Raw genomic sequence first — 26,762 nt, 5'->3', positions numbered from 1 at the left:
ACTGGTCCGTGGAAATCAGAATACTATGGAAGCAACAGTATGAATTCATCATAAAACAAAAATGAAAATGCCGTATAAAAACACAAAAGTGTTAGTGAAAAGTTTTCATTTCATTAAGTTACACACAAAGGCGTTTTGTTTCCTAAACAGATAATTTAGATAACAAATCCTAGAATCTGACTCCATATCCTAATTTAGTTTGCCTGGATGTTAAGGTAGAATGAAAAATAGATTGAAGTATAAAATGAAAAATAGAGGATATCTTCAATTTCTTATAATGAATTAACAGACTGTCTTCGTTTCTTTCTTTTGGCGTTTTAATTGCTGCTCTTAGGTTGTTCGTACTGCCACTTGTGTGTACTGCCACTTCATTACTCTATAAAATACCGTATAAATGTTCACCTTTGAAGGAAAACAATAATAACAAATAATCTGAAGATCAAACAGAAAACTAAACTGTTATTAGCAATCGAATCAAAGTCTGTCCATATATATATATATATATATATATATATATATATATATATATATATATATATATATATATATATATATATATATATATATACTGTATATATATACAGTGTGTGTGTATGCATGTATGAAATATATGTATGTATGTATGTTTATATGTGTATCTATAAAACAACCATAAACTGTTTCCAATTATAGAGGAAGGACCAAAGTTAAAAACAAATCCATCAGTTATTAACTGTTGAACCGTGGATGAACCCCCGTGTAGAAAATGTCTGAAGCATGTACGTTTCATGCACCTTCATGGAGTTCTCATCGGTAAAGATCTGAAACCCTACACAAACTCTGGGATGCTGGGTATTAATGTCCTTTCGAAATACCTCATTCATGCCATTGTTAGGCGTTTCTCTCCTCTACCCTCTCACCACTTGGAAATGGCATTCTGTTTTTCACCAGTCTATTGTCCTTCACTTTCCAAGTAAACAGTCAGTCTAAAAGATCCTGAACCATTCCTTCACGTACAGTAAACTTTTTACATCTCGTAGATATCTCCATGTTCCTTCCTCTTTCAATTATTTTTAAGCCACAAATGTATACCTTACCCAAGTATACACTACAAAATCTGGTCATCTTACTTAATCACACTATAACCAGTGACGTTTGACTTCATCATCCTTCAGCCTTCTAACTGCTGTTCAAAAATCCTCAACAGTCACATCCCAGATCACTCTGCCACTTGAACTAACTCATTCTATTCGTGTGTCCTTCTTCTCTACATCTCTTCTAACTTCCACATTCAACAATTTGTCACAATACTCACTCAATCGCAAGCATTTCTCTCTCTGCAATGTTACCGTGATATTGAGTAAGCGTGCATATGTGTGTGTATATGCGTGTGTGTGTTTGTGTAAATAGTGCCGCCCAAATTATAAACAATTTGTTTATGGAAGTGCGTGTTGCTTTAAGGGTCAAATAATATGTTTTAATAAAGGAGAATCACAACATGAATGGTCTCAAGTGCATGAAAACCATATCTGATTCATGATTTCTTCTGAGATCCTTTTCTTGATTTTATTATGACTAACATTTCTTGTTCTCTGAGCTTAGCTCGCCAGCGGTCTGTATATTTGTTTGTACTGTTCCTTTAGATACATATAGTAAATTTGCACCACAATGCATTAGTCCTCTAGATACTTTAAGTATAAGGACGAAACCGGTCAGGATTTACTATTATTGTATCATTTTTCTTTTGTGCAACTATGTATATATATATATATATATATATATATATATATATATATATATATATATATATATATATATATATATATATATATATATATATGTAATAATAGCCACAATGCCCTCTTAACTTCTCGAATTCTTCGGCTTCGTAGTTACAAGCATATCCAAAAAGCATGAAGAATTCGAGAGAAGTTAAGAGGGCATTGTGGCTATTAGAATTACATATGTGTCTGGTAAAAGTGACCAGTAGATTCTACATATATATATATATTATATATATATATATATATATATATATATATATATATATATATATATATATATATATATATATATATATATATATATATATAAATTTCTGACTCACATGAGGATCGAACCCAGGTCTTTCAATTGAAAGGAAAGGGCGCGGCCCACTAGGCCATACAAGACCTGGGTTGGTCCTGATGTGAGTCAGAAATTTATTTCTGTTCCACACGTGATTGTGTGTTGATTATTTCTTTATATATATATATATATATATATATATATATAGAAAGTTCGATAGATATATATATAAAATGTGTGCGCCTATGTACATGTCTGCGTGTGCATGTGCGTGTGTATGTGTGGGCGTGTGTGTATTTTTTTAACAGCTTTTCTTAGTATAGTTGAGCATTTCGTATATTTTAAATTTCAGTAGGCTTTTACCATCAAATCAGTCACGTGTAATATTTTCATAAGAAATAAGTTTATAGATAGAAGAAAATCTGGCGATATTTTATATTCATAAAGGGGAATCATATGACCACCAAAGAAGTTCTATGGTTTCGTCATTTCTAGCTCCGCTTACCCGTTTTTCTCATATTTTCGTTGGCTCTGTTTATTAAGACATTAGGGAAGAATAAACACGCTTACTTTCAAAGTAAACTCTACCCCACCGGCAATAATCTGGCCAGACCATAAGGAAAAACGACCTCCTTTGTTTTTTTCCGTTTTATCTTTGGAAAATATTTCTATCATTCTCTGTCCCATATACATACGTACAATATATATATATATATATATATATATATATATATATATATATATATATATATATATATATATATATATATATATATATATATATCCGTATACACACATACACAGACACACATATATATATATTATATTCATATACTAGCTGACCAATCCGACACTGCCAGGGAAAACTCTGACGTTCCAGCTATTGTCAAGTCTAAGGTCTGTGAGTATATAGTCATTTCCGATCACTATGCACATTGGAAAAAATGGTCTGGCTGAAATCTAGAGCCAGTTGGGATCGCCTTATTGAAGCATGCCAGGCACTTAATATTTCAGATGCTACATTAGATCCAGATCCCAAGAAGAAGCTGATGGCTATTATCGTAAGGTATGTCCCTAGAAAGGTCATTAAATTCAGGACAAATGACCAGCCATGGTTTGATGATACATGTAGAAGAGTTTACCATAATAAAAAGACCAAATTCAAAACATGGAGACGGAAACGTTCACATGAAAATTACACCATTTTTGTAGAGTCTTGCTGAGCTGTGAATAGGATTTACTGTGTAGTTGAGAGAAATTACAATAATTCCTTTAAGAGGAAACTTGAAGGAATTACTAAGCCTCATCTGTGGTGGACCAAATTGGCATCATCTATCTGTGGGTCAGGCTCATCTTCCATTCCTCCACTATTAACAGGTGATGGTAGATTGGGTACTGGCGCTAAGGAAAAAGCTGAACTGCTTCATCAAGCTTTTGAAGCTAAGCAGTCAGCTGAGGATGTCCCCCTCCCTGATACTTGTCATCCTGAACCTATTCTAACAAAATTTGCATTTCGCTCTAGGGATGTTAAGAACATTCTTGATATTCTTGATAAGTAGGGTGGAGAAGATCCTAATGGTGTCCTCCCTTTGTTTGTTAAAAAAAAGTTTCTAGTGTGTTGTTTTCCAAGATTAGTAGATTCTATAGATTTTTATGTCAACGTAATACCTTTCCAGATGAGAGCAACTTAGCAGTACAGTCCTGTTCTAGATAATGGCATATCTGCAGACTGTAACTACAGGTCAATATGTATTCTCCCTGTGCTCTCCAAAGTTGCTGAAAAACTTATTTTTAAGCCACTATATAAGTATGCTGAATCTATATGCATATCGGATGCAGTTAGGTTCCTGCAGTGTTCTTTTAGATTTGACACGCCATTTGCAAGAGAAACTTGATAAGAGTTTTAAGTGTAGAGTAATTCAAATAGACTTTAGTGCTGCTTTCGATTTAATAAACTACAAAGTACTTGTTTATAAACGTCAGAATCATGGAGTGGGTGGATATGTTGTAGGTTTATTCAAGATTTCCTTACATTTATGCAACAACGAGTTGATGTTGATGGGATCTTTAGCGAACCAAGACCCACTGTGTCAGGGATTCCACAGGGCAGTGTTCTTGGGGCACTGTTATTTTTAGTGTACACAAGTGATATGGTTGTTAAACAAGATCGTTCAGTATGCCAATGACAAACGTTTTCACCTATGAGAATTGAAGCTGCCCTTGCTCTCAATCGGGACAAGGAGCTGATTAGTGAATAGTGTAATCGGTGGGGTATGAGACTGAACTCCAGTAAAACGAAAACACTGTTGCTTAGCAGATCTCGTACAGATTTCCCACCCCATCCTCCCTTCCAAGTCGATGGGACACTGCTGAATGATTCTGAAGCTTTAACAATTCTAGGTGTAAATTTTGACTCACATTTTACTTTTGAGAAACATCTATTGAAAGTTTCAGCAAGTGCTGCACGAAAGTTAGGTATTGTACGAAAGGCCTCATATATTTATAACACTGATAAAATCAGTGCAACCTGTTTGAGGTCATTTGTGCTTCCTTTACTAGAATTGTTTGAGGTCATTTGTGCTTCCTTTACTAGAATACTCTTCTCCGATGTGGATGTCTGCTTCTGCCAGTGATTTATCTCTTTTAGATAGATTGGTTCGTGGTGGTAGGTTTCTGTTTCCTAATATTAGCAGTTATGCCTTGGACCATCGACGGATGGTCTCTCATTTGTTAATTTTTCATAAGTTCTATTTTAACAGAGATCTTTCACATTCTCAATTGATCCTTGAACCCCTTTTCCTGCAGAGAGCAACCAGATTCACTGAACATCATCATCAATATGCAGTAAATGTGCCTCGCTGTAGAACTTCTCAGTTCCAGAGGTCCTTCATTCCTCTCACCGTTGGGCTGTGGAACAGTCTCCCTGAGGATGTCGTGCAATCGAAACTTCAAAAGTTCAAGCGAAGATGCAGTGCATTACTACCCTAGTACTATTCTCCTTGAATTTGAATACATTTTTATTTATTTATTAATTTATTTATTTTTCCTTTTTTTTTTTAAATAAGCGAGATCTCTTCTTTCTGTATTTCCCTATACCTCCTCTCACTTCCTAATGAACACCATGTTCTTTGGAAGCTTGAATTTCAGTTCAATAGCCCTTGTTGGCTTGTTCCATATGAATAGGGTTCATCTTTTGAATAATAATAATAATAATAATAATAATAATAATAATAATAATAATAATATCTTTTATCCGTGTCTGTTGGTTTGTGGAGTTAGTCGCAGTAGGCTTAGATCGAGGAGAAGACAGCCAATCAGGAGCCGCCTTTCCGATGACGTCACGGCCGGATATCCAGTGAAAATGAAGCGAATAATAATAATAATAATAATAATAATAATAATAATAATAATAATAATAATAATAATACGCATACAGTTAAACGTTATGGTAATAGTTTACCTTTTATGCCATATAAGGACCGTTGTAGGAAAGATGTTTTGACGAAATATATCTCAAGCTTTTCTAAGCCTATAACATTACAGTTTTGTCTTTCACAAGACCAGTTCCGAATTCGAACAACTTTCATTTATTCTTTGTTGCTGCTTTATCTCTTTTTTTTTTTATCATAACAGTACCTCTGGGTTCGATTAGAATATTATTCACATGAAATTGTTAATAGCTGACGTTGGTGGGACAGTTTCGAGCTTTCAGATTCTGCCTCTTAATAATACTTGTAGTCAGGCCTTTAAATCTTGATTATTGCGTCCGGCGATGAAAACGTTATCCAAATGATAATTGCTTGGTGGCTTTCTGTAATGAAAGGAATTGCGATCACAAGGTATTTCATTATATATATTGTTCTCATATCGCAAATCTCTTGTTTACATTTTTTTTATTTGAGAGTATAATTTCTGGCTTCTTGAGTATTTTTACGGCACGTCACTCAGACATGAGGTACTTTTAGCCATGTGCGTCATTTTTGCTTGAATAATACCTTCGATATAATTTAGTAATATAACCTATAATTCCATTCTTATTCTGTTCTCATAAATGGTATCCACGTATCTTTTCGAATGGCGCATACTTTCTTCAAGGACTGGACTTTGGAATACAAGTTTGAAGTACTAGCTATTTTGGTGAATTTCCCTTCACCTTCAACATTTCTGCAATGCAATTAAATTGCAGTATATTGTTTATTATACTACAATATATCTAGCTTGAAGGGAAAATTTATTTTTGTGTTGCTTCAGACATTGAAGTATTGCGGGCAAGTTGCATCACATTGCAATTTTACATTCACCTTCGACTTTGACGTTTCAAAGGAATTCTAGTTAGACCCAAAAATAATCTCAAAGGTTACATATCCTTGATCTTTCGGCCATTTTTGCGTTGCTTGCAGAATTGCAATTTACAAGCAAAGTGGAATACACTGCAATTTTTCATTCGTATCTTTGATTATTGACTAAATACTGCATTTTACTCGGTGCTAACGAAAATTCCAGTTGACTAAATACTGCATTTTACCCAGTGCTAACGAAAATTCTAGCTGGAACCTGAAAATTCAGTCAAAACCATGTAGTGGAAGAGTCCTTAGTAAACAGATTTTAGAAATGACTGTCATGGGCCGTAGTTCGAAGGGTAATGCACCGGAAACGGAGATTAAATTGGCCTTATAACGCACTCCAAAATTTTGTGCGTTGTAGTAAGTTCAGTATACATATTTGAATTCACCCGTCTTTATAGACAACAGACATATGGCAGCTATTAATACTTTTCCATAACCCGACAATCTTTTTTTTTTTTTTTTTGGTTGTCCATAGTTATATCCTTGTATCAAAATTTTTCTGAAAAGTATTTTTCTACCAGTGCAAATACCCAGTTGTTTTGACACTTAAGTTCCTATTGACTAGAAATAATATTACCAAATACTTATAGTTACAAAGTTTTCTGTAGTTGTAAACTATACTTTCATTTCATTATTACTAACTGATGTAAACAGAACAGCAAAATTGCTGAGCCAATAATTATGAAATATATTATTACTTTTAATTTTCAACAGCAGGTTATACGTGATATTTACCCATTCATGGTATCATGGGAATAATAATGTAATTAGTATTTTGATACGTTATAAGCCAAATATGCTGTGGAATAATCTAGAATTAGAATGTTCTCATTATATATATATATATATATATATATATATATATATATATATATATATATATATATATATATATATATATATATATATATATAAGTTCATAAAGTTCAAAATAGTGAAATGTTATCAATTTTGATACGTTATATTGGAATTACACCAATTAGTTTTGTGCTGGAAATTAATATCCGCCGGGTATAACGAATTTTTTATCCTTTTCATAACGACTTGATATTACTCACCAATATACTGCATACCAACACTTGAAATGAAATACTATAATCAAAACTGTTATACTTGAATCTCCTGATAAATAAACTTTACATTGACGCAATTATCTTTACATATACCAAACTATTTTTTTTTTTGCCTCTAACAACAAACCGCATATATGAATTTATTCAAAAATTGTCACGTAAACTTAGCATAAAGAAAATCTACCAGACTACATCATCAGTATACTTTTATATAACGATAGGATTAGCTTTTACTAATTGTACAACTATAGCAGTGAAATACGATTCTCTTTCCAACGAGTAGTTAAAAGTAATCTGTTGACACTTGTTGCTAAAAATTTAGGGGCTCATTTATATATATATATATATATATATATATATATATATATATATATATATATATATATATATATATATATATATATATATATATATAATTGGATTATTTATACAATGCTAAAACTCTAGATTCACGAGGCTGCAGAAGAAAGAGCCGAAGACTGTTGGATTCTTGAAGACTTCTTCAGGAAGCCGTGATAATCCAATGGGTGTTTATCCAGGAGTTCTTAAGGAGTTTAAGGGGGCTTCATAGGATCCTGGGGTCTTAAAGTTTTAAAGACTCCAGGATCCTCTGAAGCCGTCTTCAGCTCCTGAACGATTCCTGGAGAAACGCCCATTGGATTATAACGTCTTCTTGAAGACGTCTTCACGACTGCAGGATCCTGTGAAGCCGTCTTCAACTCCTGAAGAACTCCTGGATAAACAACCATAGCATCATTTGGGTCCGATTAATCTAATTTTGGACAGCTGACCCACATGAATTTATTACTGCATTATTGGGGCACAGCTACCTAGACCGTTATTGGGGTATGGTGGTTTTCACAGAACCACCTCCCAAACTGGTAACTGAAAACAGGAAGGGTGTAAGAGGTAAAAGTATATATATATATATATATATATATATATATATATATATATATATATATATATATATATATATATATATGTATGTATGTATACAGTAAATATGCAGTTTGTATATATATAATATGTATATATCGTATATATATATATAATATATATTAGCCTATATATACTGTATATAAATATATATATATATATATATATATATATATATATATATATATATATATATATATATATATATATATATATATATATATATATATGTGTGTGTGTGTGTGTGTGTGTGTGTGTGTGTGCGTGTGTGTATGTGTGTGTATGAGGTGGAATATGTAACTCTATAATTAATAAAAATGAATGATTAGTAAATTCTCCACATAATATGAATTATACCCCACACACATCTTTTTCATTGTGTTGGTCTCGTATGTTTATCACAGAAAGACAACTTACGGTAATAAGAATTCTTTTGTTCAGTAACTTTAGATGCTATCAGAGAATTTACATAAATCACAAACATGTAAATAGTTCATTTCCTTTACACAACGACGTGAGCAAAGTAAAAATAAAAAAACTTAAATGGCTAGGATTTGCGAATTTATTAAAAAAAAAAAGAGTTAGTGCTATATAAAATATTTCAGACTATAAGAAAAATTATACTTTTGGGATTCACTGTCCTCAGAAATATTTGAAATATAATTAGCGTACTAGCAACCTTATTCTGTGTTTGACAGGGAAGTATTTCTATATTTTTATCGCCATTAAAGAAGAGAACTATTTAATACAATGTGTTTTACCAGTATGTACTCATTTTAAAATCTTTAAAATCTAGACAACCGTAAAGAATTGGTTAATGAGCATAACAATAAAGAATTAGAACCCTTAGTGTTAAATGATTAAGAAATTATTTTCTACACAGATTCCCATTGTCGAGGTTATCTTTTTCATTGTTTTTTTTTTTTCTCTCAGCTATGAAGGTCGATCTTACCGAAAGATGAATAAGACTGTTATTTCCGTTCTAACATTCTATATCATTTAAGCTGCTTTTAAAGTAAAATGTCGATTGTTTGATTTTAAAAGCAAGTATCTACAATCAATATTTTGGGGGGGTGTGGACTATATTCAGTCTCGACTAAATTTCGAATTAAAATGTCTTTTCACTATCACAGTCGTTACTGAAAAGATGAGCATTTCAAAGTCGCGTAAATAACGGTACATTAACTGTTATATTAAAAAGTAAGGTGCTGATCAAAACTTCTACTATCAACGCATGCAGTCAGGCTTCAGTAATGCTAAATAACGTTACGATTTGAAAACTGGTTACAGAAGCGTAATAATTCTCACACTAACCAAAGTAAAAAGCATTGATATCAAAACCAGTATATTCTATAATACCAATAATTACTATTCGTTGTCAGAACACCCAAGCATAAAACAACACGATAATCGCTACAACCATATTATTTACTTAGGCAGACTGAGTGAATAATGAAATAAAAAAAAATGTAAAAAATTAAACTTACATATACTTGAAGTTATCAGCTTCATTTTATTTTGTTTCTCCAAGAGACGCTGAAATCATTAGAATATGGAGAACGTCTCAGTAGGCTTTTAATAAAAAAATAAAAGGAAATGAGGATTTGCTGTGAGATACACAGCATTTAGTGTAAATGAATGTAAAATTAATTTGAACGAGTAATTAGACATTGTTATACAAATTAGAATACTGCTTTGTAAGAGTTATGCAAGTTATCCCACTGCTTCGTAAAAATTGCCTTTGATGTTGGGATAATCTTCAATGAGAAACTCTTGCCACGACCTCGTGGGCAAACATTATGCCTCACTGGTTTATGACTGGAATTCATTAAAAGCAAAGTATTCATAAGGGATATAGGGACTGATTCCCATTGGCAATTCTGTGTTCGTCTAGTTTTCATATGTTGAAATATAAACCGCACTTTGGATTTTACAAAATATAGCGTTAATATTTTAAAAATAAATTCTTGGATAGTGAAATACAAAATGTCGTAACTAAAATGTCCAACGAAAGCTATTCCTTTTTTAGCCACAGAATAGAGAAAATTACCACTAACCGCTGGGAAAGTAAGAGATCGTTTTGTTAGCTACACTTGAATTAGAGTATAATTATGGTTTCACTATCAAGTTATATATACAAAATATGTATAAAAATCAGAATAAGACGTAGATCAATAATTATGTATGTTTACCTTTAATTTTCTACACGGATGCAACGATGTAATGAACTAATTAAATCTACCTTTAATATTGAATGAATATTTTGTTATAAAATTTGCATTCAAATGCACCGTGGATTTGAATATAGGGGTGTGGCTTATACATTAATATGACAGTCAAGAAGAAAAACTAAAGAATTAAGCAGTAAATTTATTTGTAAATGTTGTATTTAATCAGTAAATTTATTTGTAAATGTTGTATTTAATCAGAGCAAGTTATTTTGGTTACTTGGCTGACATTGCAGCATATACCAAAGTGGAAACGCATTTTTTTCTTCTATCTCTCCTTCGTAGCGAATATTTACATGCTATATATATATGTATATATATATATATATATATATATATATATATATATATATATATATATATATATATATATATATATGTGTGTGTGTGTGTGTGTGTGTGTGTGTGTGTGTGTGTGTGTGTGTATTGCAAAAAGAAAGGAATTGGTTTTAAATGATATTTACAGTTTAGTTATTGAGGAATACTCTCCGGTCTTATGAGGTATTACTTGTTACCGCATTCATTCCAACGTATATATATATATTTTTTTTCTGGACCTTTTGACTTTGAGAGACCGGATGTGTTATTTTTAGTCTTTCAGACCGGAAGCCATGAATCTGAGTTCATGTGATTTTCCCTATAATAATACCGATATTTTCATCTCTTGTTTTCTTGTCTGTTGCTAAGGTGTTCTTTCCGCTCTTGGTATTTCAGTACATCGAAATCGACTTTGGTCTAGATAACGAAAAATGATATTGTATATATATTTATATATATTTATGCAAGACTACTGGGAATGGGAAAATAAAAAAAAAATATTTGTAACCAAAAACCATTTAGATTTCAAATATGAAAATTAATTTACCACCAAGCGAAGCCGAAAGAAGGAAGTTTGGCCTTCAGTGATTCGTATCTCAAGCAGCAATGACATAAGATATCCTAAGTTCATGTATGATGATTCTCACATAAAAGAAAGTTGGAGCGAAAATATCTAGATGATTTTTTATGTGGGGATCCCAATAAAGAAGTTACAAATTTTTAAGAGAACTTATTTGTTCGATAATTCACCTTTTTTTTTAAACGAGAAAAAAACGTTTTACATCTTCAATCCACGATTTTTTTTTTTACTACAAAAGTATCCTTTGTACAGAAAAGTGGTTGTCAAATATATTGAACAATATGAATTCTTAGCCATTCTGTCATATATTTTAACGTTTCTAAAACCACTTTGTTGATAAGAGAGCTTCAATTTTCATAGCTGTTCAGTTGCAATAAAGAGCTCAGTTGAAGATTTAGTTATTTAAAAAATACTTCTCAAGTCACTTTTCTGATAATCCGTCATTTGTATTGCATCCAGTGCTTTATTGTGCATTGTTTCTGGTTATATTTTTTACTCATTGTATATCATTTCGAGCATTACCAAAGCAGAAGACTATAAAAATTATCATGGTTTTTATAAGTGCTCATTGAACCTGAAGATAATTGGCGTTCATGGGATCGGGTGTATTTTTTGATACCGGGAACTTCCTTGACTGTCGGTATGCCACGATAATTCGTAGTGGTAACAAGAGAAATCTCTCGTACGCAAAACCGTAATTTAATCATTTCCGCTGTCTTTCTGAAGGTCGAGCAAAAAGATTTAATATCCAAGATAACTCGTTGTTGAGTACATTTACTTTTTGTCATGATAAAATGGACTGCATTTTGTCTGCCATGAGAATTTTGTAAACCTGAGAATTTATGAACTTATGTAGAAGAAACAGTAAGAAAATACCTGAAGGTTGGGCAATGACCTGTTTCTGAAAGATTTTTTAACACATCTTATCTTTCTTTGAAAAAGTAATTAAAGATTACTTAAAAGAAAAGTAAGAAGCTGATAATAAGAGTAGATTAAAAAGTGTAGGACTGGTGTATCTCAATACTTATTACAAAAATCATTTATGAGTCACATAGAATGAGCAAATTCAGTTTTATGTCTTGTATCTTATTATGGTTTTCCCCACTAAATTTTTCTTTTATTCTAGTATGCGCTCATATTTACGAATCAATTACCGATGTTTTTCAGATCAGTGAAGTGAATGGGAGACGAATAAGGAAAGCGAGACTCAGCAGGCACATAAACCTTCAGGGATTACTGGTTTTCACAGATTAAGTGTAAGTACACAATTATATAGTTACAAAGTTAATTCTATGCTATTATATTTCAATATGTATGAATATGACCTTTATATATATATATATATATATATATATATATATATATATATATATATATATATATATATATATGTATGTATATATATTGTATATATATATATATATATATATATATATATATATATATATATATATATATATATATATATATATATACACAGTAGTATGTATGTATATATATATATATATATATATATATATATATATATATATATATATATATATATATATATATATATTCTCAGTTATTGGGCTACTTGAAAATCTTTAATGATAAATAATATTGCAAGACCAGGAAAAACATTCTTTATTACAAGCTTTCGAGGTATAAAACCTCATCATCAGGCTGAAAAACCGACAGGATGAGAATCAATAAAATTACAATAAAATGAATTGTCATAATAAATCTTCAGCAAAAATACTAACGAAATATAAAATGAACAAGTAAATACAAACTAAAAGGGTGAGACGTAAAATAACGAAAAATTAAAAACACAAACATAAAAATATGAAAATAAAACTATAGTGAAATGTAAACAAACTACCACTCACAAAGTAAAATATTTAACGACTATTAATTGAGTACCTACTATGAAATTGCGATAGCTAGTTGAATACCAGACGAGTTGTTGTTCAATTCCGGCTTCATCTTTTTAATAGTCAGCGACTCTGAAATTAAAAAGGTCCAGTCTGTTTGAACAAAAAGACAGTACCCGAAAATCCAGGTCAGTGAAAGGATGGTCCTGTGCTAAACTGTGTTCTCTAATGGCAGAAAAGGGTGGTTTGGAAGGGGAAACCTAGTTCTAATAGAAAGACCCTGTGTTCCAAAATTCTGTGTCTGAGCCAGCGGGAACTAGATCCCACGTATCGCAGACCACACTGCGAACAAGTGAACAAGTAAACGACACAGGAATTAAGGTCCACAGGCAGAGTAGGCTTCTCTCTCAAAAGTGATCTTATCTTGATGAAATAAATTAAAATCACAACAAACATTGTAGGCTCTATTAATCAAAGTGCGTATTGAGTTCATCTTATACAACTGGCGAAAAACTGAGGTAATTCAATCCCAAGCCAGTAAAAGTACTTTTCCTGTAAACAGAGGTCTCAAATTGCCACTATTTCTGTATACCTGTACATCTAAAAATGACAACTTATTATCCTGTTCCGTCTCACAAGTAAAAAGAAATGTTAGGGTGACGAGAATTAAAATATTCAAAAACAAATCAACATGTGATAATTCCTTAAACACAAGGAAAGTATCATCTACATACCTACGGTAATACAAAGGTTTGAAAGCACTAGGGCATTCAGACATCCAAATCCTTTCACAATAACCCATGAAGCAATCCGCATATACAGGTCCAAGGGAATTTCCCATAGCTACTCCATCTATTTGATTATATAATTTACCATCAAAAGTAAAAATGCCATCAGCAGTTGCTAAATGTAATAATTTTTGCAAGTCTATTTTATTAAGTCCAAACAGGATAATAAGTTGTCATTTTTAGATGTACAGGTATACAGAAATAGTGGCAAATTTGAGACCTCTGTTTACAGGAAAAGTACTTTTACTGGCTTGGGATTGAATTACCTCAGTTTTTCGCCAAAGTTGTATAAGATGAACTCAATACGCACTTTGATTAATAGAGCCTACAATGTTTGTTGTGATTTTAATTTATTTCATCAAGATATGGTTTTCCTCCAGAATTACTTTTCTGAAAACTCATATCCCATTTTTTGTATTTTACAAAGTTCTGAAAATTTTTAAATGAAAAGTTTTGTCCCAGACCGGTGTACAGTACTGCTAGTAAAGATGTAAAGTACATTAAATTGCCTTACCTTGGTCATAATAGCTATATGGTCCGAAAAAGTTACAAGAAATACTTAAGCATTGTTTCCTCAAATCAGTTTCCGGTTTGTTTTTCTGTAATCCTTTTACAATAAGATCACTTTTGAGAGAGAAGCCTACTCTGCCTGTGGACCTTAATTCCTGTGTCGTTTACTTGTTCACTTGTTCGCAGTGTGGTCTCTGCGATGTGGGATCTAGTTCCGCTGGCTCAGACACAGAATTTTGGAACACAGGGGTCTTTCTATTAGAACTAGGTTTCCCCTTTCCAAACCACCCTTTTCTGCCATTAGAGAACACAGTTTAGCACAGGACCATCCTTTCACTGACCTGGATTTTCGGGTACTGTCTTTTTGTTCAAACAGACTGGACCTTTTAATTTCAGAGTCGCTGACTATTAAAAAGATGAAGCCGGAATTGAACAACAACTCGTCTGGTATTCAACTAGCTATCGTGTAATTTCATAGTAGGTACTCAATTAATAGTCGTTAAATATTTTACTTTGTGAGTGGTAGTTTGTTTACATTTCACTATAGTTTTATTTTCATATTTTTATGTTTGTGTTTTTAATTTTTCGTTATTTTTTGTCTCACCCTTTTAGTTTGTATTTACTTGTTCATTTTATATTTCGTTAGTATTTTTGCTGAAGATTTATTATGACAATTCATTTTATTGTAATTTTATTGATTCTCATCCTTGTCGGTTTTTTCAGCCTGATGATGAGGTTTTATACCTCGGAAAGCTTGTAATAAAGAATGTTTTTCCTGGTCTTGGCAATATTATTTATCATTAAGCTATATATATATATATATATATATATATATATATATATATATATATATATATATATATATATATATATATATATATATATATATATATATATATATATATATATATATATATATATATATATATATATATATATATATATATATATGATAGAAATGAAGACATGGAAACATGTTTCACAGAAGTAAATTTCTGACTCACCAAGGGAACGGATGCCATTTTGGGAAAGAAGGGAGAGTTTATGAAGGGCTATGGTGGAAACCACAATTCTAGTAATTAAAACAATTGAAATGAATTTTATTTCTTTCCCAGTTACGTTACGGATGTAAAAATGGGTGAGGTTGCTTGTAAAGAGGTTCCATCCGTTGAAATATATATATATATATATATATATATATATATATATATATATATATATATATATATATATATATATATATATATATATGTGTGTGTGTGTGTGTGCGTGCGTGCGTGCGTGTGTGCGTTTCTGCAAGTATATATGCTTCTACAGTATGAGAGCGATATTATGAAATGAGATTAAAATTGTTAGTTTTAATAACTTTTGATGAGAGCCATTAGTCGAGGCTAAATGCTAAATGATGTGTAGTAGGAGAAAACGGAATTTGAAGGAAATAGTTTATCTACAGATGACGGTCTTATATCTTCCACAGGTTATCAGTTGCAGTTCTTGGGATATAAAAAAAAAGATAAAGGAATTACATCTACATTTCCATTACACAAACAGGAATTATCACTCTGTGTCACTGAAAAGTTAACGATATGCATTGTCATTCGAAAAATTCACCGTGAAGTGATTCTTATCGAAGAAATCCAAATTATCGTTGGGAGTATCACCGCCTCACCTAATATCCCAGGAAATTAGGTCTAGTTGTACTCTTACTTTCTGGCTACTGTTATTTCTGCTAAAAGGTTAATTGCCAAACAGTGCTGGACTTGGAGTAAAGCAGTGATAAAACAAATTAACATGATGATTAGCTCAGCGCCTTAAATTTTTATAAATCTTTAAGTCACACGAGTTAACGAGAATACCAAAGTCTAAAATCTCGTGACTGATAAATCCCCCTAGATGACATTTTTACACCTAAGAGTTAAAATGTTGTACCTGAGATGTTATAAACATAGTTATAACATAAACACGTCGCTCTTTTAACGATATATGAATTCATTCTTCCAAATGCAATAAAATAACCAATAAGAATGATCGTATAATAAAAATAAAACAAAAACAAAGCGACTCAAATAAACTGAAGCCATTAAGAAAATAAATAAAAGTCTGAAGCATTTGATAACAAAGAGCGGAAATTGCAATTTTGCACGTTAAAGAGAAAACATCATTATGGTGATGGAGACGGAAGGCTCCCTCCTTCTCCGGAGTCAGACCAGAGGGGTGACAGGAGCGGTATAGTCGGTGGATCTCGTTAATATGGTAATCGTCTCGTAATGCATTGGGGCTCTTCCTATTCCAGGGATAAACAAGCAGACAGCGCGGCTGAGAAGTAGGTGTTATTAACCAGTTTAGGAGTGAGGAATGATGAACTTTTGAATGATAAAGAACCGCTATACGTGTTCAGGGTTTTAAAATCTCATGAGTGTTAAATGACACAGTTTTGATTGAAATAATGTCTATTATGTAATATATATATATATATATATATATATATATATATATATATATATATATATATATATACTGTATATATATATATATATATATATATATATATATATATATATTTTAATTCTTCAGTCTGTTAGTCTGACACTTTCTTACTTTAGCAGGTGATCTGGTTCAGAAATTTCGCAGTCATATAGTACGCTTTGAAATAATAACGATAAAATGAAAGAAAAATAGCATAGTTCTTTATATTTCATTACATTTGCTGAACTGTTAAAACTCCAAACTAATTAAACTTCCTAAACTATACGATGAATAACGGACAGAGCAGCGGTTTTGTTTATATGAATGAAATATGGAATGACGGATTTTGCGAACAATATACTGTGGGATTCGTTATAGTTTGAAACTGATTTTACTGATACAATTTTAGGTGAATATATAAACGCGATTAAGAAAAAATATAAATCTCAGGAAAATTAAATCATAAAATATGGCATAGGAATAGTAGAATGATTTAATAGTAAATGAGAGACGAGTTAGAGTGGCAGCAATGCTCTTACCAACATTACCAAAACCGATTGGTCATTTGGACCACAATTTGATTTCCATATGCATCTTTCATAGTTCTTTACCAAAAAAACATGATGCTCTTTGACTTTTCCAAATATATTACGATGTATATTGAGCTAAGAACTACTCAAAATCGCCCATTACTGTAATTTATGAGATATGGCATTTTATACCTAAAACGATAGAGCGGTCCTTTTAGACAATTAGTCTAAATAAGGAGTAATGTAGTTCATGATGACAAGGCAAATAGCACACTCATTCACGCGGATTGTTGCCGAGTGCAGGGCAGTTTCTCCCTCAGTTGCTGCTGAGGTGATACTGTTAATAGTAGCTAAGTCATCAAAGTGTTCCTTTTTGGACAATGAAATTATAAAGTTGCTGACCGCAGTGTCATCATTTCATTACAGTATCATCTCATTACACATGTTCTAATATTTGACGACGGAGAGGAGAAATATATTCCGAATAGTAAAAGCTCTTCTTCGGAAAATGAGATATGGAAACTTTAATGTTTTCAGCTAATGCCACCTTCCTGCTTGAAATTATAGTCACGACTTCAGCACTGGAGTATTGATCATCCAAAAAAACTACCAACGAATCTGTTAACAGAATAACAACTGCTATCGTTAATACTTACAACTGCTCCCGATATACATCCAACAGCCAAATTATAAAATGATGTGGCAGTCGGATAACCGTTTCCAAGTTCAGACATCTCTCAGTCCCCTTGAGCAAAATTATGCTTTCCTTGTGGTCCTGCATAATCTGCCAGATCACTCTTATGTTACTATGTATTATGGCATCCAACTTTCTTTTCTTAAAGTTATTTAATAGGTAGGTGAATCGATAAGAAACAGTATGTTAGGCTCAAAAATAAACGCACATATATATATTATATACTGTATATATATATATATATATATATATATATATATATATATATATATATATATATATATATATATATATATATATATATATAATTATATATATCGCGCCATCATTACAAGACTGTCGTAACTCCAAAATCTTGATTTTCAGGAGAAGCGTTTTAAAATTTCAAAGTCCTATAACTGCACCGAGATTTTGATTTAGACTTAAAATCTTCCCAGCGCCATCTCTCGGCCAAAAATGCACTTAGACTTGACTTTATTGCAAAAGACGCAGAATTAAATGGGCAATCTTATGAGCTACTTCAAATTTTGAACTCAAAACTTCAAATTTTTGAGTTACGATATATTATATATATATATATATATATATTTTATATTTATATTTATATTATATATATATATATTATATATATATATATATATATATATATATATATATATATATATAAAGAATGAAAATGCCTATACATATTTTAAAAAGTTAACAGAGGACCATTATATTTCATGATGAGTCTCTACCCGTTTTTAAACAATAATTGGTTGGTATTACACGTGAGAAATTCATCTTCATTAAAAAGGGATTTATAAAATCATGGTCATTCTCTTCTGGTTTGCATGACCCTTCTGAAAGATTTATGCTGTTAGTCTTCTTAATTAGAACAGCTTTGAGTATCTGAACTTTGAAACGAATTATACTTTCCAAAACGCTCGTAATGACTGCATGTCAATACTGTATTTTTACCAATTATTTGACACAAATGATGGAGCCTGATGATCTTATCTCACTAATTTTAGATGAACAATTTTCTCTGGCGTAAGGGGTTTCCGTGATATCTGTGGAAAAATTATTGCAGGCCATGCACGATATCGTTGACGCTTACGTATTCGGGCGTTTCCTCTTTTCGGTAAACATTAGGGTCTATTGGCCTCTCATTAAGGCCACGTATGAAAATGCAATTAATATGCATATGACTCGTATGCATTTTTCATACCATCCCTCATTCCTCTTCCTCCTCATCACAAGAGGACTTCTCAGGGGAGAGTTGCTCCTTTGAAGGAGAACTTATATCTCATGCTGCTTGAAGTTCTATTTTAACTATTTTGTCTTCTTTCACGACGACGTTTATGCTTTTCTTCCTTCTTCCTTCTTCGTTCGTCTTTCCCTAGCTATTAATGTTTTCCTTCTCCCTCTCACGGACAAAATAGAATAATAATTTTCGTTATTTTTTATACTTTTCGTAAAAAAAAAAAAAATACTTTAATTCCTTATGATACCTTATGGACGACCAAAATATTGCAAATCCAGAGGTGTCAAGGAAAATTTACTGAGCGTCTTGATGACACGCCATTTATGAACTCTCTGTCCCTCATTCATGAATTCATGTCTCACAATTTTATAGGTCTATATCAGTCATTTTGCGTTTTCTTTTCTAGACGAAGCTACCGTCGGCTTTTCGTCTATACCTCCTCAGTTTTTTGTCTCCCTGCTTTTGCGGTCATTCTACTCATGCTCTTGTTTACATCTGGAAAGTTCTTCATTGGAGGGGTGGGTAGAGCTCTCAGCTAGCACGCTGTTGGCCCAGCGTTCGACTCCCCGAGTGGCCAGTGAAGAATTCGAGGAATTTATTTCCGGTGATAGAAATTCATTTCTCGCTATAATGTGGTTCGGATTCCACAATAAGCTGTAGGTCCCGTTGCTAGGTAACCAGTTGGTTCTTAGCCACGTAAAATAAATCTAATCCTTTGGGCCAGCCCTAGGAGAGCTGTTAAATCAGCTCAGTGGTCTGGTTAAACTAAGATATACTTTTTCACAACTGGAGACATTGCCAGCTGCTTTTTCAGCGCGAAACTGATTCCATTGAATATATATTAAATACTTTTTTGTCTCTTCTCTGACATATTTAAAATAAAATTATCATCAGTTATATTGAAAGATGGCGATGGTTTCAGAAAAGCTGCTGACGAACAGATTATAGAAGTGGTCAAACAGGCTGCCGGAAATGTAAATAGATGTCAAATATGGTATCACAGCAACACTAGAAGCACGAATCACGTTATTCAGCGTGCCTAAGAGAACATCTTTATTCTACCACACTCAGAATAAACGTTAATATTTTTATTTTGAAAAATATTAACATATTTTATTGAAAGCAAGTTAAAAATACGGATAGGTGATCACAAAGGATTTTCTCTTTCTGCGCAATCGACAGATTTTACTTGCAAAGAGGATAATTATGAACTCATCTTATTCTGATATAAACCAGTTTTCATATCATGCTTGGATACTACACAAATAAATTCTCCTAAATTTCCTAAAAATTTGAGGATGTTGGCCACTAATCACTGACAGTGCGTGACCCTTAGGCTACTACTGCATTTTATTTCCATAGTTAGGCACGAAATACAGTTTCAAGTTATTCCTGAGATCGCCGTTTTTATTTCTTAGACGATGTGTAGTGGACCTTGATTTTAATTAATGGTGTGGTTCTTTACAAAGTGGATTTCACCAATGGCCTTCTGATAGTAGGGAAAGAATGGGGGCTACTAAATGTTACAGTGCTTATTTTTAACCAAGAAATTAAACCATAGAGAGAGAGAGGGAGAGAAAGAGAGAGAGAGAATGATTCTTGGCACTGGCATAACGGTGTGGAGCTAGAAACAACGTCATGAAGGGGAACATTCTAACTTGTAACGGTTGGTTTTAAAATTTGTTGCTGTTGATAAGATGATTGTCAACTATTTCTAGTTTTTCATAGATTGATAGGAAAAGTTAAGTATAGCTTAGTTTAACCAGACCACTGAGCTGATTAACAGCTCTCCTAGGGCTGGCCCGAAGGATTAGACTTATTTTACATGGCTAAGAACCAATTAGTTACTTAGCAACTGGACCTACAGCTTATTGTGGAATCGGAACCACATTATAGCGAGAAATGAATTTCTCACCAGAAATAAATTCCTCTAATTCTTCATTATCTGGCCGGAGACTCGAACTCGGGCCCACAACTCTGACTCGCCAAACGAGGAACTATAGATTGATAGGAAATTATATATATATATATATATATATATATATATATATATATATATATATATATATATATATATATATATATATATATATATATAGTGAAAATAGGGAATGGCTATTATTATGGAAAAATAGATGAATGCCAGTAAATTTTAGAATAATAATTGCCTTAGCCATTGTTCAACTTATGAAGGGGTTTTCCCAAGAAAAGACATTTAGTGAAAAAAAAACTATTACAGTTTTCAAGTTACCATATTTATGTAATTATCTTTTTTTCAGTTTATATTTTGAAACTTTACTTCGTGCACAACAAGAGCAATTAAGTTAATTTTCCGTTTCATAATAAGTTTCTTCCTACTTCTAGAAATATATATTTATTACCTTTTTTTATACGAAAAATTTTTCGATCACATTTACGTATTTATGTTCGCTACATTTCGGTTCTCATCCAGAACTAATAAAAAACGGAATACAGTTGAATTGTTTGTCTGTGAATTTATATGTAACCAGTATTGCTTTGCACATGGAGCCATGGTCATGCTTTGCCATGAAAATATAAGACAGAAAATTCATATGCAAAACGCTGGATTTTTTTTGTCTTAACAAGCACTTACGTCAGGACCAGCAATTGAGCCGTCCAGGAAAGCATGGATTTTAAGTCCGAGAAAATGCTAGGATACAGTGAAACATTTTCCTAACAAAAAAAAAAAAAAATACAAGGGCTACATTGTCACCCAAGACTAACAATGCAATAACATCAGGGCGGTCTTGTCCCAATACATATATCCGGCAGTTAATGGAAAAACATTCTCTTCTTTCTCCTTTATAGTTCACCAAGGCCGCTTCAGAGGAAATGGGCAGATTTGTTCGTCTTGTAACACATAATGGGCCTGATTTTTTCGTCATGGAAAGGCATTAGTGAACTTTTTTTTTTTTTTTTAAACGTGCTTTTGTCCCATTTGTATGGGGTAAGCACGATGCCTTCTTTTGAAGGACTTTTATTTGGTTTTGGGGTAGACGGTAGTCTCGATCGGCTGCCCTGCGTTTCATCGCTTAGACCCCGGTAGCGTATGTACATGCATTTTACCAGTCACCAGCTAACCGTACAGAATTATAAGAGTGAGAAGAAAGTGTACAAGAAACGATAAGCCTTACTAGCGGTGACTATAATTTTCATTCATTATATATACTGTAGAAATATATATATATATATATATATATATATATATATATATATATATATATATATATATATATATATATATATATATATATATATATATATATTTATATATGTAGAATCTAATGGTCACTTTTACCAGACACATATGTAATTCTAATAGCCACAATACTGGTACATATACAGAGAGAGAGACAGAGAGAGATAAATTATTGCTAAGAATAATGAGATTGTAACAACGAACATGACTAACAAAACAATTGTGACAAAATAATACGTTACAAAAAAGAAAGAAATAAGACAATATGAAAATATGCTGTATTTGAGTGTTAATGAAAATAAGCAATTTTAACGAATAAATAACAAACATTAGGTCTATCAGGATTTATTTATTACCGGTTAAAAATAAATTCCTTTAAAAACCTGAAACTTTGCCGTATTTCCATTTGAGCGTCGGGACCTGTAGGTGCAACAAGAATCAGCAACATCCATTCTAATAAATATTCTGCACATTAATGTTGGAAGTAAAATGTATGATTTACTCTCAGAGAAGAGATAATCAGCCAAATAAAAACAAATTCAAATTAACGCAGATTAGACAGGGATTTCAATAAACAACTGAATGACGAAATGTTCATTCGCCAAATTATAAGGGACTTCGCCTGAGCGACCAAACAGCTGCTGTCCCCCTTCAAATTTGCACCAGATGTATTCGTTTTCAAGTTGGCTTTATCGTTGTATTCACTAAACAGGAGAATAATTCTAGGAGACCCTTTAATAAATTAAGTACTCTTCATATGGTTTACTTAAATACAAGGGTTTAATAGGAATTTTAAGTAACCTGTCGGATCAAAACCAGAGGATGAACAATCCAAGATAACACAAAGGCATACTTGATGCGGATGTGCGATATTCTATGTAATTTTTTAATATATTCAAAGGTATGTTTTCTGCTTTTCTTCATTGTATTTTATCTTTATTAATTATATAGTCCAGTATTCGCAGCTAGCGTACATAAACACGTCGGTGTCAGTCACTCTAGAACGCCTAAACATCGGTGTATCAGATCAACATAACCTTGCATTCACCATTTTACATATAATCAATCTTATCACTTATTAATTTGAATCTGGGTGTGACGGCTTGGTTATACTGAGCACTGTTATTAATACATAAAGAACTATACTACGCAGTTATTTAGAACAGGAAAAGTTAATAATAACTTTACTATTTGTCAATAAAAAAGGTACCTAGAAAATCATTCTGAGTTTTTAAATTGATAAATAGCGATTTCGTATATTCTCATGAGTAATATACAGTGCACTAACCTGTAATGGAAGTATGATTTCTTTGTGACAGAAAGACTAAAGTTCCCAAGTCACAGAGGTACTGCTTAGAAATGAGGAAGAATGTCACCATTGAATCTCGAGGGATTTACATGTCTTCATCTTAGATTTAAATATTTGGAACTCAATTTCACTCAGATGATGAGGGAAAAAGATAAGTAATTACTATAGAATGCAAATGATTATACACGGAGCTGGATGACCCAATACACCAAAGTCAGTCAGTTCATTTGGTAGAAAGAAAACAAGGAAACAAAACCAAAACTGTGGCATGGTTAAATCCACGTTATGCAACGCTGGCCGGCTAACCAAATAATATTGTCACCCTTTCGTTAGTGCCAGTGTCGTAAGTTCTTCGCAGACTAGGTAAGATCTGAAGCTAGAGAACATAAAAAAAAACAGCGATGAGCCTCAGTCGTAAGTAACTTCCTTCCTGTCCTAATCTCCTGCGTTAGCCAAGGTAAATACAAGTCGAATCTGTAATTACTCCCCTCTCGAGGATAAAAGAAGACCGATTCTTTCTTTCACCACGCCAACTAGAGCAGCAGATAAAATAATTTTTTCACTAAAATACTTCAGTTAATGATACAAGCATGTAATTTGGTACATATTTTCTCCATATGCCACTTTTTGAAAATTACCGGGTGTCCACTCAAAATTCCAAAATGGCTGCCGTTTTTCAAGATGGCCACTAGTCAAGTTTTAACCTGGGGCTCATGTTCCTCTAGTCACGTTTTTATGCATTTGTTTTGGTTATACACATTTTAGGCAGAGTCACCAAGCAAAAGTGAAATGTATTTCTGTTAAAGGTTTCATATACCATATATAAAGAAAGATGGCATCCAATATGGCAGCGAAAACCTTAAATAATCACGTCTCATGATTCAGTAGGCATGAAAAAATGTCATCCTGTTAAATATAATAGTTTGCAAGTCTATATATAATTTATGTGGTGGTTTTATCTTTAGTTTTAGTTTAAAGGAGTGAATGTCAGCGCACAACAAGGAGCTCTGGGTATATCTTGTATTAACTCTTCTAACCAGGAAGACATTATTATCTGAATAATGATTGATGTATTTATATCTACAATGATTTACTCAAAGTGTCAGAAATCGAAACAACTAGCGACCATCTGGAAAAATGGCGGCCATATTGAAATTTTGCATGGACACCCAGATTTTTCAAAAGAGGGGGTTAAAATGAGCCCTTGTGCCAAATTTCATGTTTGTATCACAAATTGAAGTATTTTTTACTTATCTGTTGCACTAAACTTTTACGTTATGAGACGAAAGTACAGTAATAAAGTCCAAAATATTCTGAGGATTTCTGTCACAAATTCAATGAAGCACATATACCAATTCACAATATAAATCTTTCAAGCTTAGATGTAGATTCCCTATTCACAAAACTACCAGTACAGGATGTTCTACAGTTTTTGAGAGGAAAAATTAGCCCCCTATTCAGATCATTTCCCACTAGCCCTAGATGAAATAATAAAAGTTAGTCGACTTTATATGTATCAAATAACGTTTTTTCATTCATGGAGTCATTCTGTAAACAACAATTCGGGTGCAGCATGGACAGCCCTTTAAGTCTGTACATGGAATATTTTTAAACTACAATAAGAAATGCAATAAAACCTAAAGACATGCTGTAGATGAGGTATGTAGATGATAACTTAACATTTTGAGATAATAGGTATGGCAATTTCAATGCATTTCTTTCAAAATTAAATGCATTAGTGCCTAGCACCAAATTTAAAGTTGAATGGGAAACAGACAACAAAATTCCTTTTCTTGACGTCTTAATAATTAGAGACAAGATAGAATACAAATTTACCATATACAGAAAACCAACATTTTCTCTATCATGCATCCACTTTTTTAGATCTCATGACATGTCTATCAAGATTGGCGTAGCCGGCAATTTCTTCTTAAGAGCCTTACGGATTTGCTCCCTAGATTTCCCAATCTGTAAGCAGCTGTCATCTTTAAAGTACCCCGACCATATAATTAAGAAAGCGATTCACAAAGCTAACATAATCTTCTACCACATCCTTCAAAACAAAACAATAAAATAAAAATCCCACACCTGGCCAGGATTAAGATGTTGATACAGACACTTGGAAACTCTAACCCTTTTGCTTTTACCTACCCAAATACCTTAGCCAAATCCTTGATTCACATCCAACAAAAGCCAGTCCCCAAAGACACAGGAGATTACAAAATCCCTTGCCTCGATTGTGACCAATCTTATATCGGCTTTACAGGTAGGTCACTCCCAAGAGATTAATACAGCATAAACGTTCAGTTAGGTACAGACAACAGAGCTCAGCGATTTTTAACCACATAAATAATCACAATCACAGAAGAAACTGGAATTTTTCGTGTAGGATTTATAGCAGTGATTGTCATTTCAAAAGCCAGATGGTGGAATCAGCTTTGATTATACAAAGAAATACGATGAACCTTTCAAAAGGAGTCTGGGAGTCAGATATTATAGATGAAATCTTCCTCCAGCCAGCGATTAAGCAGATTAAAGAGAAATTGTTAACTGTAGTGACGTAATGGCTGACCTATGGACCTTCTGGTATAAACACTGCTTTTCTGTAACTCT

At 32.5% G+C, this 26,762-nt stretch overlaps 1 long non-coding RNA gene across 1 annotated transcript in view; it reads left to right on the top strand.

Moving 5' to 3' along the window:
* Positions 1 to 26,762, top strand: part of LOC136843127 (uncharacterized) — a 569,863-nt gene that overhangs the window by 417,394 nt on the left and 125,707 nt on the right. The window contains exon 5 of the long non-coding RNA XR_010854456.1: positions 12,698 to 12,786. This is a non-coding gene — a long non-coding RNA (uncharacterized lncRNA). The remainder of the gene's footprint in view (positions 1 to 12,697; positions 12,787 to 26,762) is intronic.

This window comes from Macrobrachium rosenbergii, chromosome 11 (genome assembly GCF_040412425.1).
Source record: "Macrobrachium rosenbergii isolate ZJJX-2024 chromosome 11, ASM4041242v1, whole genome shotgun sequence".
In the NCBI taxonomy this organism is placed as follows: domain Eukaryota; kingdom Metazoa; phylum Arthropoda; class Malacostraca; order Decapoda; family Palaemonidae; genus Macrobrachium; species Macrobrachium rosenbergii.
The sequence above is the reverse complement of the archived record's forward strand: the minus strand, read 5'-3'. Positions and strand labels throughout refer to the sequence as shown.